The sequence below is a fragment of the Lynx rufus genome, unplaced genomic scaffold, assembly GCF_022079265.1.
Source record: "Lynx rufus isolate CCGP_SWC_20201006 ecotype Redwood Valley unplaced genomic scaffold, mLynRuf1.p SCAF_9, whole genome shotgun sequence".
NCBI lineage: Eukaryota > Metazoa > Chordata > Mammalia > Carnivora > Felidae > Lynx > Lynx rufus.
The window spans coordinates 87164158-87181260 of record NW_025814897.1 but is presented as its reverse complement, the minus strand read 5'-3'; positions in this window follow the sequence as shown (position 1 = coordinate 87181260).

The following is a 17103-nucleotide window of genomic DNA, read 5'->3' as shown; positions in this document are numbered from 1 at the left end:
GTCGCCGCGGGCAGCCCTCTACCTTCAGTTCCAATCGGACCCGGTCCGCCGAGGGGGCCCCGCTCTGAGAAACCCATTCCCGGTCCTAGCCAAGCCGTCGGGCCCCGCACCTGAGGCTCTGGGCGCATGTTCCTGCAGTTCCCGGGCCGAAGCCCCGTCGGCGGGTGGTCCCTGCGGCCGCCAGACCCTCCGTCCCGGCGTCCCCGACCCCCAAATCTCGGCGACAATCCCGGCCTCTCTCTCCGCAAGGCCGGAGTGGCCTCCGCGTTCGGGCCGTGGAAGCGCCTGGGGTCTGCGGAGGGGCGCCCGGGGACGCGCGGCGTTAAGTTCCTGCCTTGATCCCGAGAGGCCGCGGAGCAGAGCAGTGGGAGAGGGAGGGCGGAGGCGGCTACCTGGGGAGCACCCGCTGCGCTCCTCCTCCCCGGGGGCCGGCCTACCTGCGGCGGGCGGGCGATCCGCGGGTGCTTCCCGAGCCGCCGCAGCTTCAGCCGGGAGCCTCGGGCGAGCTCGGCCGCCTGCAGCCAGTTCTGGCCCCGCCTTGGCGCGCGGGTGGCAGGTTTTGGACTGGTTTCTAGACCCGGCGTTGCTTGCGAGTTCAGGGGGCGTTTTCAAAAGTGCTCGGTGGTAAGCAGAGCGCCCCCCGGCGCATCCCGCGGGCTTGTCGCTTTGGATTTCCCTGGGCTAGGGGTCTGTCTTGTGGTTACTTTAGGTCAGCGGTTCTCAGAGGGTGGTCCGGGAACGAAAACAAAATATTCACCAGAGAAAATACACTTCACTAGTAATAGGAAATGGGAAGTGACTTTAAAACTAATCGATTACATTGGTTTTCAAATCGTGGTCCGCCAGGTCTTGGGATGTTTCTAAGATCCTTTCAAGGGGTCTCCTAGGTCAAAACTATTTCCATTAGGGTAAAAAGACATAATTTGCCTTTTTCACTTCCGTTGTCTCACGACTGTACAACGGAAATTTCCAGAGGCCATTTGACGTGAATGGTGTCATCACTCTAATAGAATGCCTGTATGGATATTATTGTGTTTTCTATGGTAGTAGGTTTAAGTATCCATATGTACGTTTCTATAGAGATTAATAAAGTTAATTTGTTCTCACTACTGTAATTTAGCTGTCTTTGATCGTACCTGCCAGGATAACTGTAACCTCATTATTTAAAAAAAAAAACAAAAGCAAAAACATCTTGAAATCTTGAACTTTTCTTTGAGTTTATGAGGAAACAACAAAAAAGTACACTTTGTTGTCTTGATTTGGAATAATATTTTGAAAATATCTCAGTTTTAATATGTAATATGATCTAATCAGATATAATTCACATAAGTAAAGGCTCTATAGGGCCCTTGATAGAGTGTAAAGCGTCCGGAGACCCAATCGTTTGAGAATTGGTGCCTCAAGTAATGAAGGCAGCAGGCTGTAAGAGGACCTTATCAGGTAACATTCACATCCTTCATTGTCCAAATAACATGCTTCACAATTCTTTGAAACATTACTTAAGATTCTGAGGGGTCCCTGGGTGGCTCAGTCGGTTAAGCCTCCAACTTTGGCTCAGGTCATGATCTCACAGTTCCTGACTTCCAGCTCTACCCACATTGGTCTCGGTGCTGACAGCTCAGAGCCAGAGCCTGCTTCCGATTCTGTGTCTCTCTCTGTTCCTTCCCCGCTTGCACTCTGTCTCTCTTTCTCAAAAATAAACATTAAAAAAAAAAAAAAGATTCTGTGCTTTGACCAAAGTGGCTTGGCACTTGCTGGAAATCAGAGGAAACATTTTTTTCCCCTTTCTAGTTTTTTATTAATTCAGTATCCACCCAATTCTTTTTTTCTGCTCACAAAGGCTATTGCCTACTGTATTCTAATTATTTAGAATTAACTGAATTCTTCCTAGATTTTCTGCAGAAATTTTGTCTTCATTGATTCCTTCAGGGTAGTGCTCTTTCTTTCCCCTTTTCCATATTTTTTCCTCCTCGGTTTCCATTTGTCCACCTTGTTCTCTAACTTGTTTCTAGGATAGATCCTTCTTCTCTCCTTCAATCCTTTTATCGTTTTTAAGCAACTGAGATCAGACAAAGAAGAGACTAGAAATGATTTCTTGTGGTTGACATCTTAGAACAGGAAACAAGAATGTGAGCCTATAAAGTTCTCATAAGGGCAGGAACTGATTTATTTATCTTTACATCCTCCATGGTACCCAGCAGAGAACCTTTTATGTTGTTCATGCTCAATACATTATTTTTTTGGACGGAAGCAATTTATTTTCATGTAGGAAAACTGCTTCACACTATATGGGGAGAGGCAAATGGTCAATGCTTCATGCTGTGGAATAAGCAGATGTGAACTTTGGTGACATTCCTTGGTAGAATGCATCCACTCACATATCTGGATATTTGGACCAAAACAAATGAGGCTTTGTGCTCTCATCAAATATCAAAGTTTATAGTCTGAGAGGGGAGTCAGATACAGAAATGAAAGTGTTTCTCAGTGGTGAATTACATCCCTGCATGTTTCCCTGTAATATTGGATCCTAAGGAATTTTATAGCATTTGGCAGTATGCACACAAACTTCAACCACTATAGAATTACAAGATATTTTGGGATTAGATAACAAAGAAAAAAAGAGAATAACCAGTAACAACTGCCAATTGTCCACACTGCCAATTTCTTCTGTTATTTACTTGCTGTGCTCATTTTCTTCTTTGTGGCATTTGCTTTTTAAAGTCACAATATTCCTATGCTTTTCTTCCAAGGAATTTTAAGTGCTTTATTCTGGCCATCTGTGGAATCGGGTCAGATATTATAAGAGAGATACTGAAGCATGAAGCACGAAGAAGTAAAGGGTCTTGAATAGTCATTGGCCAAGTAGTAGCCTGGCTCTTGATTCTTCCCAGTGGTGTTGTTGTTTTTAAAGTTTATTCATTTATTCTTGAGAGAGAGGGAGAGACAGAATCCCAAGCAGAGCCTGATTGGAGCTGGAACCCACGAACTGTGAGATTGCAACCTGAGTTGAAATCAAGAGTTGGATGCTCAACCAATTGAGCCACCCAGGTGCCCCTTCCCTGTGCTTTTCTGGGTTATTAAGAAGCAATGGAGGGCAGTAGGTAAAGTGTTATTTGATTTCAAAAGAAATAAGAAAAAAAGTCAGAGCAATGAGATGAATGGACTTGGATTAATGTGATAATGCATCTCTGAGTTTAAGCGTATACCCACCCATTTACCTGTGTGAACTCAAGAATGAAATGAAAACTCATTTTACTGTGTGGGCATGAGGATTGACTCAGGGACTGTGACAGGAAATGTTAAGGTTGCGGCCACGAAGCTTTGCAATGTAAGGTCACATCCACGTTCTTATAGACACACTGATGACTGTGTCATTATCCTATTCAGAACAGGAGATACAACTTTACTGAACTTATGTTTCTGTGACATTTTAGCCTTGACATTTCAACAGCAATTGTTTGCTGTTTTAATTTATCCCAGTAAAATCAGTAGGTGGAAAATGAAAGACTCCTACTGTTCAAGGTTGGTTATATATTCGAGTGCAGGTATGTTCAAATTCAGCAAATAGGCAAAGGGACTAAAGATTTAATTTTAAACATTTATGTGAAGCCCTCTAAAGGAACTTTGACTACAACTCATTTTTAATTCTATCATTCAAGAACAATGATTAATAACAAAATTAAATAAAATCAAGAACAGTGTGAAAGGTAATCCGATTTCATGGTCATCAGGTTCTGTGTCATGCTGTGAGTAGTACTAAGAGCTATATGCCATGCTGTAAAAAAAAAAAAAAAAAGGTAATCCTTATAGACCTTACAGGCACATAGGAACTTGAATCAACATGCTTCCAAACCACCCTCAGGGGCCTGTGACAGGGACTTATGTCACAGTTGATCACAAAACTCTCACTCTTTGTTCAAACTTCAGCATTTTTACAATTATAATTCTTTCAGACTTAGTTTATCATCATAATCTTACTTTCTGATTGACACAATTTTTTTCTGCTTCTTTTTTTGTAAACCCATGTTCATATAATCATGATGTTCTAAGTAAAAACAGATTGTTTCATATACAAGGTCATGTGACATCGATTGCAAAACCATGCTTTCCATGCACATGTGTGAAAAGGGAGTTCAAACAAATCATGCATTTTAGCCATACAATTGACAACATTTAAGTGTCTTTCATTTATTCTGCCTCAAAGAGCGATGACTAACTCTGTATTGATGTTACTGGGACTGATTAAAGACACGTTATACAGAGGAACTCTTAGGAAATCTAAAACCCAGGATACTGTTTATCCCTCTTTGGTGAAAGACTCCCTTTTTTTATTTTCTGTACCACCCTGGCTTGAAGCTTTCAAATGGCAGTTCTCAATAACTGAGTTTTGACATATAAAATGTGGCTTTTAAAGTATTATTTCTTTTACTGATGTACAGTAATGGCATTAGTAAAACTTTTGGCTCTCCCTTGTCTACTCTGAACACTGCCACTCTGACAGTCCTTGAGAGCCAGGAACAAAATTCAATAATCTCTGTACCTCACCTAACACATAGCAGGCTTTCCTAACTGCTCAGTGAATGAAAGAGTGAATAAAATTGCTTCTTTCTCATTTGATCACTTTGAACAAATTACTTCTCTGAACTCTCTCTGCCTCTTCTGAGACATTGAGGATTTGGCCTAAATGAACTCTAAGATTTCTTCCTATGCTAAAATTCTATGGTTCTTTGAACACCTTTGATAATAGAAGGGTAAAGAAGGTTATATTTAAGTGACTTTCTAATTATTCTTTCCTGTTCTAGGTAGTGTTGGATTACTTGCTTTTATATAATTTATATGACTTAAAAGGACAGTAATCATATGAAACTATAAATTTTAAAATTGGCTGTATACACAAATTACACATTTTATCCTTTGTTCACTTGTAATTATATAAAATGGGGAATTAATATAATTTTCTATGTGGCAAAAGGGATACTAAAATATTTTTAGATTTTACTTTTATTAGCTTCTCTTGCTCTGATAACTTGATTTATACTTTTCAGTTTTGTGTTATCAGGTAACATTGCTGCTAAATCTTTTTTCCATTATCAGGACTCTTTTATTTTTTTCCAACTTTACTTTCTTTTTCTCAGATTTGTGTTGAATTTATATATATTTTTTATATTTCTACTATGGTTTCCTCTGTTATAGCTCCCCTACTGCCTCAATATTTTTTTTTCATTTTTTTCCCCTCAGAATTTAGAATTTATAAACATGGGGCACTTTGGTCTATCTTTCCTCTTTAAGGACAACCAAATTTTCCTTTTGAGGCACATATTGTGCCTTTCATGAAATTATCTATTGTGTTGGACACTCAATAAATACATACTGAATGAATTAAATTAATTATTAAGAATGTATTCATTTTTCAAACAAACAATCCCTCCACCCAAGCTTGTAGATAAAGACAACAGATTGGTGGTCGCCAGAGGCATAGAGTGAGGGGTGGGTGAAATGAGTAAAGGTGGTCAAAAGGTACAGGCATCATCATTACATCATGGGGATGTACTGTACAGCCCAGTGACTATAGTTAATACTGTACTGCATATTTGACAGTGGTTAAGAGAGTAGGTCTTAGAAGTCCTCATCAGAAGAAAAATAACTTTTTGTAGCTATGTGTCATGATGGATGTTAATTAGACTTATTGTGGTGGTTATTTTGCAATGTATACAAATACTGAATCATTATGTTGTATATCTGAAACAAATATAATGTTGTATATAAATTATACCTAGATAAAAAATTAAAAAGGAATTCTTTTTTTGGTCGTACATTTTTACCATTCTCTTCTATTTTTGTTTCTGTGTTCCCTTTTCCCATTTCCCAATAATATCTTTTTCCTGCCATTCTCTCATATTTCTTCTAAGTTGTTACTTTGGAAAATTTTGTTTTTCTCATGATTTTCAACTCTCTTATTTTTTTCCCCTCTTTGAAGAATTTCTATAACTTTCTTAGGTTGAACCACATGAAATTGCCACTGTTATGGATAAGAAAATGCTTAATATCAGCAGTTTCATGTGGTTCAACCCAATCTTTTCCCTCAGTGCCTAGTGCAGTGCCTGGCAGATTACTATTTTCTGAATGAAGAAATAAGTAAAGCCTCCTTTTCATCAGTTTCACTGAAAGCCTAGATGACTTTAGGCAGAGAGCTCTTTACCAGTTGTGGATTCAGAGGTATTAATCATCTTACCAGATTTGCTCATTGCCTGATTTTATTAGTTCTTTTTTTCTTTCTTTCTTTCTTTCTTTCTTTCTTTCTTTCTTTCTTTCTTTTAAATATTTATTTATTTGGGGGAGAGCGCAAGCAGGAGAGGCGCAGAGAGAGGAGAACAGAGGATCCAAAGCAGGCTCTGCACTGACAGGCTGACAGCAACAAGCCCGATATGGGACTCGAATTCATGAACCACCCACAAGATCATGACCTTTGTGAAGTCAGATGCTCAATCAACCGACTGAGCCACTCAGGTGCCCCTATTTGTTCTTTTCATCAATGTGCTAAAGATAGACACGAAGATATGCTAGTAGGCAATCATGTGGTTACCTACATCAGTATTATTATACACAAATTTGCAAGAATGTTAGTAAACATAAATTTACGGGGTGTGCACCTCTATGAGCATTTGTGAATACATATGTGATTAACATCTCAAAAAGCTGAAATATATTAAAAGTAGCAGAAATAGAAAGGAAGGTTAGGTTTCTTAAAATACAGTATTATTTCAGTCTCATTAGCAGTAACATGAAATGTCTGTCATTCCCACAATGTTCACCTCTGAAAATCCACCATCTTCAATGTAAATTCAACTCTGAGAATTACGCACACTGAAATAACAGCAGAGTCCTCCAGAGGAGGCTTATTAATTAAAAACCATTTTAGGTTTCCTGAGTTCCTGGATGACTAGAATTGCTGACACTGTCCATGAAGATGTTTAGTTCAAGGTGCCTTTAATACTTTACTATGTTAATTTATTTTTTTTTTAATTTTTTTTTTCAACGTTTATTTATTTTTGGGACAGAGAGAGACAGAGCATGAATGGGGGAGGGGCAGAGAGAGAGGGAGACACAGAACCGGAAACAGGCTCCAGGCTCTGAGCCATCAGCCCAGAGCCCGACGCGGGGCTCGAACTCACGGACCGCGAGATCGTGACCTGGCTGAAGTCGGACGCTTAACCGACTGCGCCACCCAGGCGCCCCTACTATGTTAATTTATAAGCCCATCTTTTCTAACAACCAAGATCTTTTTTTCACTGCATTGACAAACAGGTATGGAAATTTTAAGAAATTTAGTAAGTGAATCAGGGGGAGCATTGAAACTAGGGTTTCTGAAAAAAAAAGAAAAGAAAAAAAAGAAACTAGGATTTCTGGTTTCTACCCAATAGAATTTCCACTTCACCCCACTGGTATTAGAATTTCACTTAATCATCTAGCATTTATGATTCATGCCCTATGAATCATGAAGAGTTTCTTTTGTTCTCTTTTAGTCACAAAAAGGTGAAGTTCATGATCTGACTCTGACATATGGCGTCAACCTGTCATGCAAGGAAAAAGATACTTTTTCTTTCTTTTTTAAAAAATAAATTCCCAATTATTTAACAGCAAAGCAATATATACCCTTTGTAAAACATCCAAATAATATAGAAGTTAATTAGTAAAAAGATACCTTTTCCAAAAGAAAATTGTTGTTTCTACACAGACTAATCCTTTTCAAATGAACTCTGAAGAACTGATTAAATGCTTATGTCATAGAAAATTTTGTTGAATTAAAAATGTGTTTTTAAGAGTTAGTTGCCTGTCTCACATATTACTCCCTAGTAAACTCCAGATGGCTTTAAGAATAAAATGAAAAAAATTATCCCATAAAAGAATTAGAAGAACTTATAGGTGGGTAGTATGTTCTCCTAGAGTTGAGAAGGACTCTTTAATAATAAAAGCAAAGCAAAAGTAATAAAGAAAAAATAATATATTTGATTTCATAAAAATAAAATATTTTTACACATTATAAGACACGATTAAAGTCAAAAAGAAAATGACAAACTGGGGGAAATATTTGAAACACATATGACAGGGAAGGCGTTAAAATCTTTACCTTTTAAAGTATTGTAACAAATCAACAAGGAAAAAGATTATTTAAAACACACACAACACATGAACCGACAACATCCCGGAGAAGAAATATGAATAGCCAGTAAGTAAACCTTAGAAAACATTCAGTTTCACTAATAGTCAAAGAGATGAGAAGTAAAATGAGACTAATTGTTTTTGCTAATTACATCAGTCCTGAGAAAGGTGTGGTAAGAAGGGCATTTTCTGCTCACTAGTGGAATAACCATATTAGAAAGCAATTTAGCAATTCATTTCGATAGGTGTAGAGATTCTGTTCTTAAACATTACAAGAGATTATTGACTCATCTATTTTCATTGACCTCACTATTGCACTTTTGCGTTGCTGATTTGTAAAGATGGTATCTCATGAATCATTCTCTAATTGCAGATCTAATGTCTTCTTAGTGATCTCTATATTTATCATTTTCTAGATCTATCATTAAGTTGTAGTTTATTCAGAAACGTTTTTTAAAAGTTAAGCTGACTTCAACAAAGTAAACTGGTTAAGAAATGCTTTTATTATGGTCTATTACAAATGCAACACTTACCTTATTGTAGACAAAGGTAGGGGATAAGGACAAGGGGAAAGAGTGGCTAATTATATCTCCAAGGATGGCACTTGGAATAAATCATTCCAGGTCTTTTTCTAGCCACAAATTTATGTCTGTATTATACATGTTGTCAAATTACCCTCTAGAAAGTGTTATAAATGTATATGCTCATTTACATATAATGGGAAATGACAAAAAGACCATAATTTCCCATTGTCAATGGTGGGTATTAACATTTAGAAAATGGCTTAAAATAGCCTCTTGTTTTTTTTTTTTTTTTTTTTTTTTTTTTTTTTTAAATTTTTTTTTTCAACGTTTATTTATTTTTGGGACAGAGAGAGACAGAGCATGAACGGGGGAGGGGCAGAGAGAGAGGGAGACACAGAATCGGAAGCAGGCTCCAGGCTCTGAGCCATCAGCCCAGAGCCCGACGCGGGGCTCGAACTCACGGACCGCGAGATCGTGACCTGGCTGAAGTCGGACGCTTAACCGACTGCGCCACCCAGGCGCCCCTAGCCTCTTGTTTTAATTAACCTTTTTTTTTTAAACATATTCAATGGATATTTACAGTTCTGCTTTTTTGAGTTCCCTATTACTATTTTTTGTTAGATGGTATTTTAGCCAAGTGTAATCCCAAGATTGTTGGAACTGTTTTGTTTTAATTGAATCTAGTCTATTGGAATTTCTACAGAGTAGTAAATTAGCATTTGTCTATGGTTTGTTATGCATGCAAATTGCAATCACTATAATTTAAAGAAGTTATCAAATCGGTTCACCTTTGCATTTAAAGGCCATATTAAATATCTTTCGCTTTAAAAGAAAATAATTTTTTTCAGGATATCTCCTTAGGCACTCTAGGGGATACAAAGATGAGTAGTGATATAAATAACATTTTTTAATGACATAAAACTCACATAATGTAAAATTTTAAAATTTATATGAAATGAATCATTAAAAAAATTTTTAAATGTTTATTTTTGAGAGAGAGAGTGAGAGAGACAGAATGTGGGGGGGAGGGGCAGAGAGAGAGGGAGACACAGTATCCGAAGCAGGCTCCAGGCTCTGAGCTGTCAGCACAGAGCCCGATATGGGGCTCAAACTCACGAACTGCAATATCATGCTCTGAGCCAAAGTCGATTGCTTAACCAACCAAGCCACCCAGGTGCTCCTAACATGAATCATTTTAACCATTTTAAAATGTACAATTCAATGAGTTTTAGTATATTTACAATGTTGTGCAAACAACCATCACCACTATCTAATTCTAGAACATTTTCATCATTCAAAAAGCAACCCTATACCTAGTAGCAGTTACAACCTATTTCACCTTCCCATCACCTCTGGTAACCACTAATCTACTTCTGTCTTCATAGATTTGCCCCCTTCCCATCACCCCTGGCAACCACTAATCTACTTCTGTCTTCATAGATTTGCCTCTTCTGGACATTTCATATGGAACCATACAATACCTGGTCTTTTGTGAACAACTTCTTTCACTTAGCATTACATTTTCATGTATCGGCACTTCACTCCTTTTTATTGTGCTTATATACACCTAATTGCTTATTCATCTGTTGATGGACATTTGCGTTGCTACCATTTAAAAATTTTTTTTTTAACGTTTATTCATTTTTGAGACAAAGAGAGACACAGCATGAATGGGGGAAGGTCAGAGAGACAGGGAGACACAGAATCTGAAACAGGCTCCAGGCTCTGAGCTCTCAGCACAGAGCCTGACGTGGGGCTCAAACTCATGGACCGCAAGATCATGACCTGAGCCAAAGTCGGACGCCCAACCGACTGAGCCACCCAGGCGCCCCATGGGTTGCTTCCATTTTTAACTACTATGAATAATGCTGCTATGAACATTCCCGAACATATGTTTCCAATTCTCTTGAGTTTACATCTGGGACTAGAATTGCTAAATCATATGGTAACTCTATGTATAAATTTTTGACAAGTATGTAGCATTTCTGAAAGCTTAATGTGGTATGGCACTTAGCTAAGCACTTGACTTACATTGTCTTGTTGAGTTCTCACAACTTTCTTCAGTAGGCTCAAATATATATATTTTTAATGTTTATTTATTTTGAGAGAGAGAGAGATAGAGAGCAAGGAGGGGAGGGGCAGGGAGAGAGAGGGAGACAGAGAATCCTGGGCAGACTCTGCACTGTCAGCACAGAGCCCAACACAGGGCTCAGATTCATGAACCGTGAGATCATGCCCTGAGCTGAAGTCAAGAGTTGGATGCATAACTGACTGAACCACTCAGGTGCCTCATGGTAGCTCCAAATGTTATGTCCATTTTACAGATGAGGGCACTGCAACTCCAACATGTTAAACAACTTGCTCAAGTGCTCAAGTTAGTTGGGACAGATCCAGGATTTGAACTAAGGCAGTCTAGCTCCAGAATCTGAACTCTTTACTTACTGTCTTAAGGCACATATGGTTCAAAAGGGTAGAAGACGGCACACAAGTAACAAAACAAGGTGAAATGAAGTAAGACATATAAGAGCCATATAATGTGCTTAGAGAATTGGAGGTGGAGAGTGAAATCCAGAAAGGCTTTCTAGGAGAGGGAACATTTGAAGAGAACTTCACTGGGGTGAAGGCCAACTAGGTAAAAGGACCATTACTGGGATGGCAGGTAAATTTCACCTGCCATTTGAAGAGAACTTCACTGGGGTGAAGGCCAACTAGGTAAAAAGACCATTACTGGGATGGCAGGTAAGTTTCACCTCACATGCCAATTCCAATTCACTGGTGGTGGCTGTCTATAGCACTGTATTGAGACATTGTGTCCTAGCTCAGTGGGAAAGAGTATGATGATTAATTAGCAGTATCTGCTAAGGGCAGGGGAGGAGAGATTTGAAGCACTTATGATATGAGTTTTCATCACTGGACTATTATGACAAGGAGATGAGAAATTATGGGTCATGTTCTGGAAAACAATGACTACTGTATGATTTTAACTGGATCATGGGGTATGTGCAGGAAAGTGGAGGAAAAAATAAGATTTGAAATATGTGATGAAGTCTTATTGCAGAGTGTCTTAAATGACAGACTGAAGAGTTTGTACTTAATTCAGTGGAGCCATTGAAGAGTTTTGAACAGGGGAATAGTGTCATAGACACCCTACTATAAAAAGATTAATCTGGCAGTGGTGTACAGAATGAATTGACATGGAAAAAAATTAAACAAGGAGACTACTCAGGGTGATGTTAAAAAATTTAATGGGTGATGATAATGCCATGTTAAAACAAGAAGCTACCACTTTTTCTGATTAATTTAATAAAGATTAAAATGTAGGTGAGGGGAACTTTCTTACACCATACACAAAAATACACTCAAAATGGATGAAAGACCTAAAAGGAAGACAGCGAGCCATCAAAATCCTAGAGAAAAAACAGGCAACAACCTCTTTGATGTTGGCCACAGCAACTTCTTACTTGACATATCTCCAGAGGCAAGGGAAATAAAAGCAAAAATCAAGATAAAAAACCCATCAAGATAAAAAGATAAAAAACTTTTGAACAGTGAAGGAAACAATCAGCAAAGCTAAAATGCAACTGACGGAAGGGGAAAGATATTTGCAAATGACATATCAGGTAAAGGGTCAGTATCTAAAATCTATAAAGAATTTATCAAACTCATACACCCAAAAACAAATCATCCAGTGAAGAAATGGGCAAAAGACATGAATAGATACTTTTCCAAAGAAGACATCAGATGGCTAATAGACATATGAAAAAATGCTCAACATCACTTATCATCAGGGAAATACAAATCAAAACCACAATGAGATACCACCTCACATGGATCAGAATGGCTAAAATTAACAACTCAGGCAACAATAGATGTTGTCCAGGATGCAGAGAAAGAGGAACACTTTTGCACTTTTGCAAACTGGTACAGCCACTCTGGAAAACAGTATGGAGGTTCCTCAAAAAATTAAAAATAGAACTACCCTATGACCCAGCAATTGCACTACTAGGTATTAATTCAAAGGATATAGGAGTCCTGATTTGAAGGGGCACATGCACCCCAATGTTTATAGCAGCACTATCGACAGTAGCCACAGTATGGAAAGAGCCCAAATGTCCATTGACTGATGAATGGATAAAGAAGATGTGGTATATATATATACATACACACACACACACACACACACACACACACACACACACACACTGGAATATTACTCGGTGATTAAAAAGAATGAAATCTTGTCGTTTGCAACAACGTGGATGGAACTGGAGTGTATTATGCTAAGTGAAATAAGTCAGAGAAAGACAAATATGTGGTTTCACTCATATGTGGAATTTAAGAAACAAAACAAATGAACATAGGGGAAGGGAAGCAAAAATAAGATAAAAACAGAGAGGGAGACAAACCATAAGAGTTTCTTAAATACAGAGAACAAACTGAGGGTTGCTGATGGGGTGTTGGGGGGGGATGGGTTAAATGGGCAATGGGCATTAAGGAGGACACTTGTTGGGATGAGCACTGGGTGTTACATATAAGTGATGAATCACTAAATTCTATTCCTGAAATCATTATTACACTATATGTTTACTAGGATTTAAATTTTAAAAATTTTTTAAAAAATAAAAAAAAAAAGAATAAAAAAAAAAAAAGAAAATGTAGGTGAGGGGAAATGAACACTCCAGTATTATGTTGGTGATACATTAGTTCAACTTCTCCTGAGGGCAATTTGGCAACATGTATAAAAAACTTCAAAAAGATGGTCAAGGGTGCCTGGGTGGTTCAGTCAGTTGAGCATCTGACTCTTAGTTTCTACTCAGGTCATTATATCATGGTTCATGGTTTCAAGCCTTGCGTCTGGCTCTGTGCTCATGGTGCAGGGCCTGCTTGGGATTCTCTCTCCCTCTCTCTCTGCCCCTCTCCTGCTAGCATGCTCTCTATCTCTCAAAATAAATACACTTAATTGGGCCACCTGAGTGAGTCAGTTGGTTAAGTGTCCAACTCTTGGTTTTGGCTCAGATCATGATCTCACAGTTCATGGGTTGGAGCCCTGTGTCAAGCTCAACACTGATAGTGTGAAGCCTGCTTGAGAGTCTCTCTTTCTCCCTCTCTTTCTACCCCTCTCCTGCTTGTGCACACTCTCTCTCAAAATAAATAGATAAACTTAAAAAAATAAAATAATAAAATAAACTTAAAAAAAATTTAATGGTCTTTTTTTTTTTTTTTTTAAATCCAGTATCTAGAAATTTATGCCAAAAAAGTAATCCTGGAGCACCTAGGTGGCTCAGTCAGATGAGTGTCAGACTCTTGATTTCAGCTCAGGGCATGATCCCAGGGTTGTGGGATTGAGCCCCACATTGGGCTCTGTGCTGAGCATGGATCCCACTTAAGATTCTCTCTCTCTCTTTCTATCCCCCACTGCCCCTCTCCCCCACTTGCTCTCTCAATCTCTCTTTCTCTCTCAAATTAAAAAAATATATACTCCTGAGCAAAGATATAGTTCTAAAGGTGCTCATTGCATTGCCATTTTATTTAATTAATTTATTTTTTAAAGTTTTATTTATTTAAGTAATCTCTACACTCACTGTGGAGCTTGAACTCATGACCTTGAGATCAAGAGTCACATGCTCTACCGATTGAGCCAGCCAGGTAATCCTGGATTGCCATTAAAAAAAACAAAAAACAAAAAACAAAACATATGTAGCCCAGATATTGGCTGTACAGTATTTCCTCTTGAAACCATCCCACCTGAGTCAGGACTTGGCATTTAATTCACTGTAGAGAACTCACCGCATTTAGTTAGCAATGTTGAATTTACTAAAGATTATGTAGGTGAGATGGAAGAGAGTCTTTTTTTGTAGTTTGTTTAATTTAAAAACATTCAGCAAACTTGATGAATTCCCCTTAGACATTTCTGCTTTCACCAAAGTGCTGAGCAGGGATTCTCATCTCTCCAACCCTTGTTCACACAGAACTTAGCCTTGCTCTCCATCTTCTCCCCATTTTACTGTTCAGACTTACTTCTTCTGCTATGACTTTGAGTCTCAAAACCTATTCTGAGTAAGGTTCTTTTTATGAAAAGCTGGTTTCTATCAGACAAAAATTGTTGTAAATATTCGTGGTGGAAATTACTCATGAGTTATACAAAACATTGAGAACACATATGTTAAAAAAAAAAGAAGAAAGGGGATTTGTTAACACATTGTGGCCCAACTTGTTACTAATACTTATTGAGCACTCTTTAAAAATATTTCCTCCCCGGGCGCCTGGGTGGCTCAGTCAGTTGAGCGACCGACTTCAGCTCAGGTCATGATCTCATGGTTTGTGAGTTTGAGTCCCACATCGGGCTCTGTGCTGACAGCTCAGAGCCTGGAGCCTGCTTCGGATTCTGTGTCTCCCTCTCTCTCTGCCCCTCCCCCCACTCATGCTCTGTCTCTCTCTGTCTCAGAAATAAATAAACATTAAAAAAAAAGTTTCCTCCCTAGGTGATTGTGTTCATTTCCACGGTTTTAAATATTGCTTATATATTGCTTATATGCTGACAACTCCCAGATTTATACCTCTAGCACAAATCTTCCCTTTGTGCTCCAGATACATATTATCTCACTCCACAATAATATCTGTACTTGATATCTCCTCTTGATGTCTCATGGACAGCTCAAGTTTACCATGTTGAACTTGGTCTTCCCCACCCTGGTCTTCCCAAACTTGGAAAATGGCAGTACCATCTAAAAGTATTAAAGTCAGACAGTAGGCATCCTTGATTCTTTTCTTCTTGGCTACCCCATATCTAATTCATTAGCAAGTTCTTTTAGAACTGCTTTCAAGAGGTGCCTAGGTGGCTTAGTTAGTGGAGTGTCTGACTCTTGATTTTGGCTCAGGTCATGGTTCCAAGGTCATGGGATAGAGCCCAAGTAGGGCTGCATGCTGGGTGTGGAGCCTGCTTAAGATTCTGTCTCTCTCTCCCTCTCCCCACCTACCCCCTCGGGCTCTCTCGCTCTCTCTCTCTCTCTCTTTCTCTTAAAAAAAAAAAAGTTTAATAACTGCCTCCAAAAAATATCCATCAACCCCTTTCCATATACATTGCTACCCCCCACTCCAGAAGGAGTTTCCATACACAGAGCACTTGGTGTGTAAAGGCACAGAGACCTAAAAGGGCTGGATTTTCCAAGGAAACTACAGATGTATCAGGGTGGTAGATCCATGTGTTTTTAAGAAGATGAGGTGGTGGGGAGGTGAGACAGAATGAGACAGAGCAAAGGCAACAAGTTTTGTTGGGAGCCTAAGCAGGGACCTGGGGGGAACACATAGGCCATCTCTTTTTAGAAATACTAGTAAAGAAAAAAATCATTCTAACGAAAGGCAACAGCATAAGTCACAGTCTTTTAATAAACAAGGAGATGTTACAGAACTTTTTCCATCCCATCTGGAAGAATAGGTCTTGTTAAAATTACAATAACAAAGGTATTACTATTAAAAGCTGTTATTAGAAAAAGGTGAAAATAATAGAAACACAAATGTTCACTTTTACTTATGGGTGAATTTATTTAATCTCAAAGTTAAAACTAGCTTCATGTTGGCCGATTATAACTTTGGAGGAAAGCCCAACATATACTTACTTTCTTTTCTCTTTTTTCAAGTTAAAAATTTGAAATTAAGATATAATTTATAAACCACAAAATTTAACCTTTTAACATGTACAGTTCAGTGTTTTTAGTTTTTCCACAAGGTTGTGAAACCATCACAACTATTTCATTCTGAAACATTTTTGCCACCCCCCAAACAAACCCCATACCATAACAGCTACTCCCCAATTTCCCTCTCTCCAGCCCCTGGAAATTACTAAGCTACTTTCTGTCTCTATGAATTTGCGTGTTTGGGATATTCCATATAAATGAAATCATACAATATGTAGCCCTCTGTGTCTGGCTTCTTTCACTTAGAATAATGTCATCAAGTTTTGTCCATGTTGTAACACATATGGGTACATACTTCTCTGTCTTGTCAGCCTGGAGACTGCTTGGGTTTCTGTTTCTTCCTGTCTCTCTCTCTGTCCCTCTCCCACTCTCCCTTTCTTTCAAAATAAATAAATAAGCTTTAAAACAGAAACCAAGGTTTTTTGTGGAGTGTGTTTCCACTTTCTTAGGGCATCTAGACATGGACTTGCTGGGTGATATGGTAACTCTGTGTTTAGCCCCCCCACCCCCAGCTTTCTTTTTTTAAATGAATTATGTTTAACGTATAACATTATGTAAATGTAAGATATAACATTTTGATTTAATACATTTATATATTGTGATATGATTACCATTGTAGCAAGAGTTAATACCTCTACCACATCACATAATTATCACTTCTTTTTTGAGGTGAGAATAACTAAGATCTAGTGTCTTAACAAGTTTGATCACTGTAATACAATATT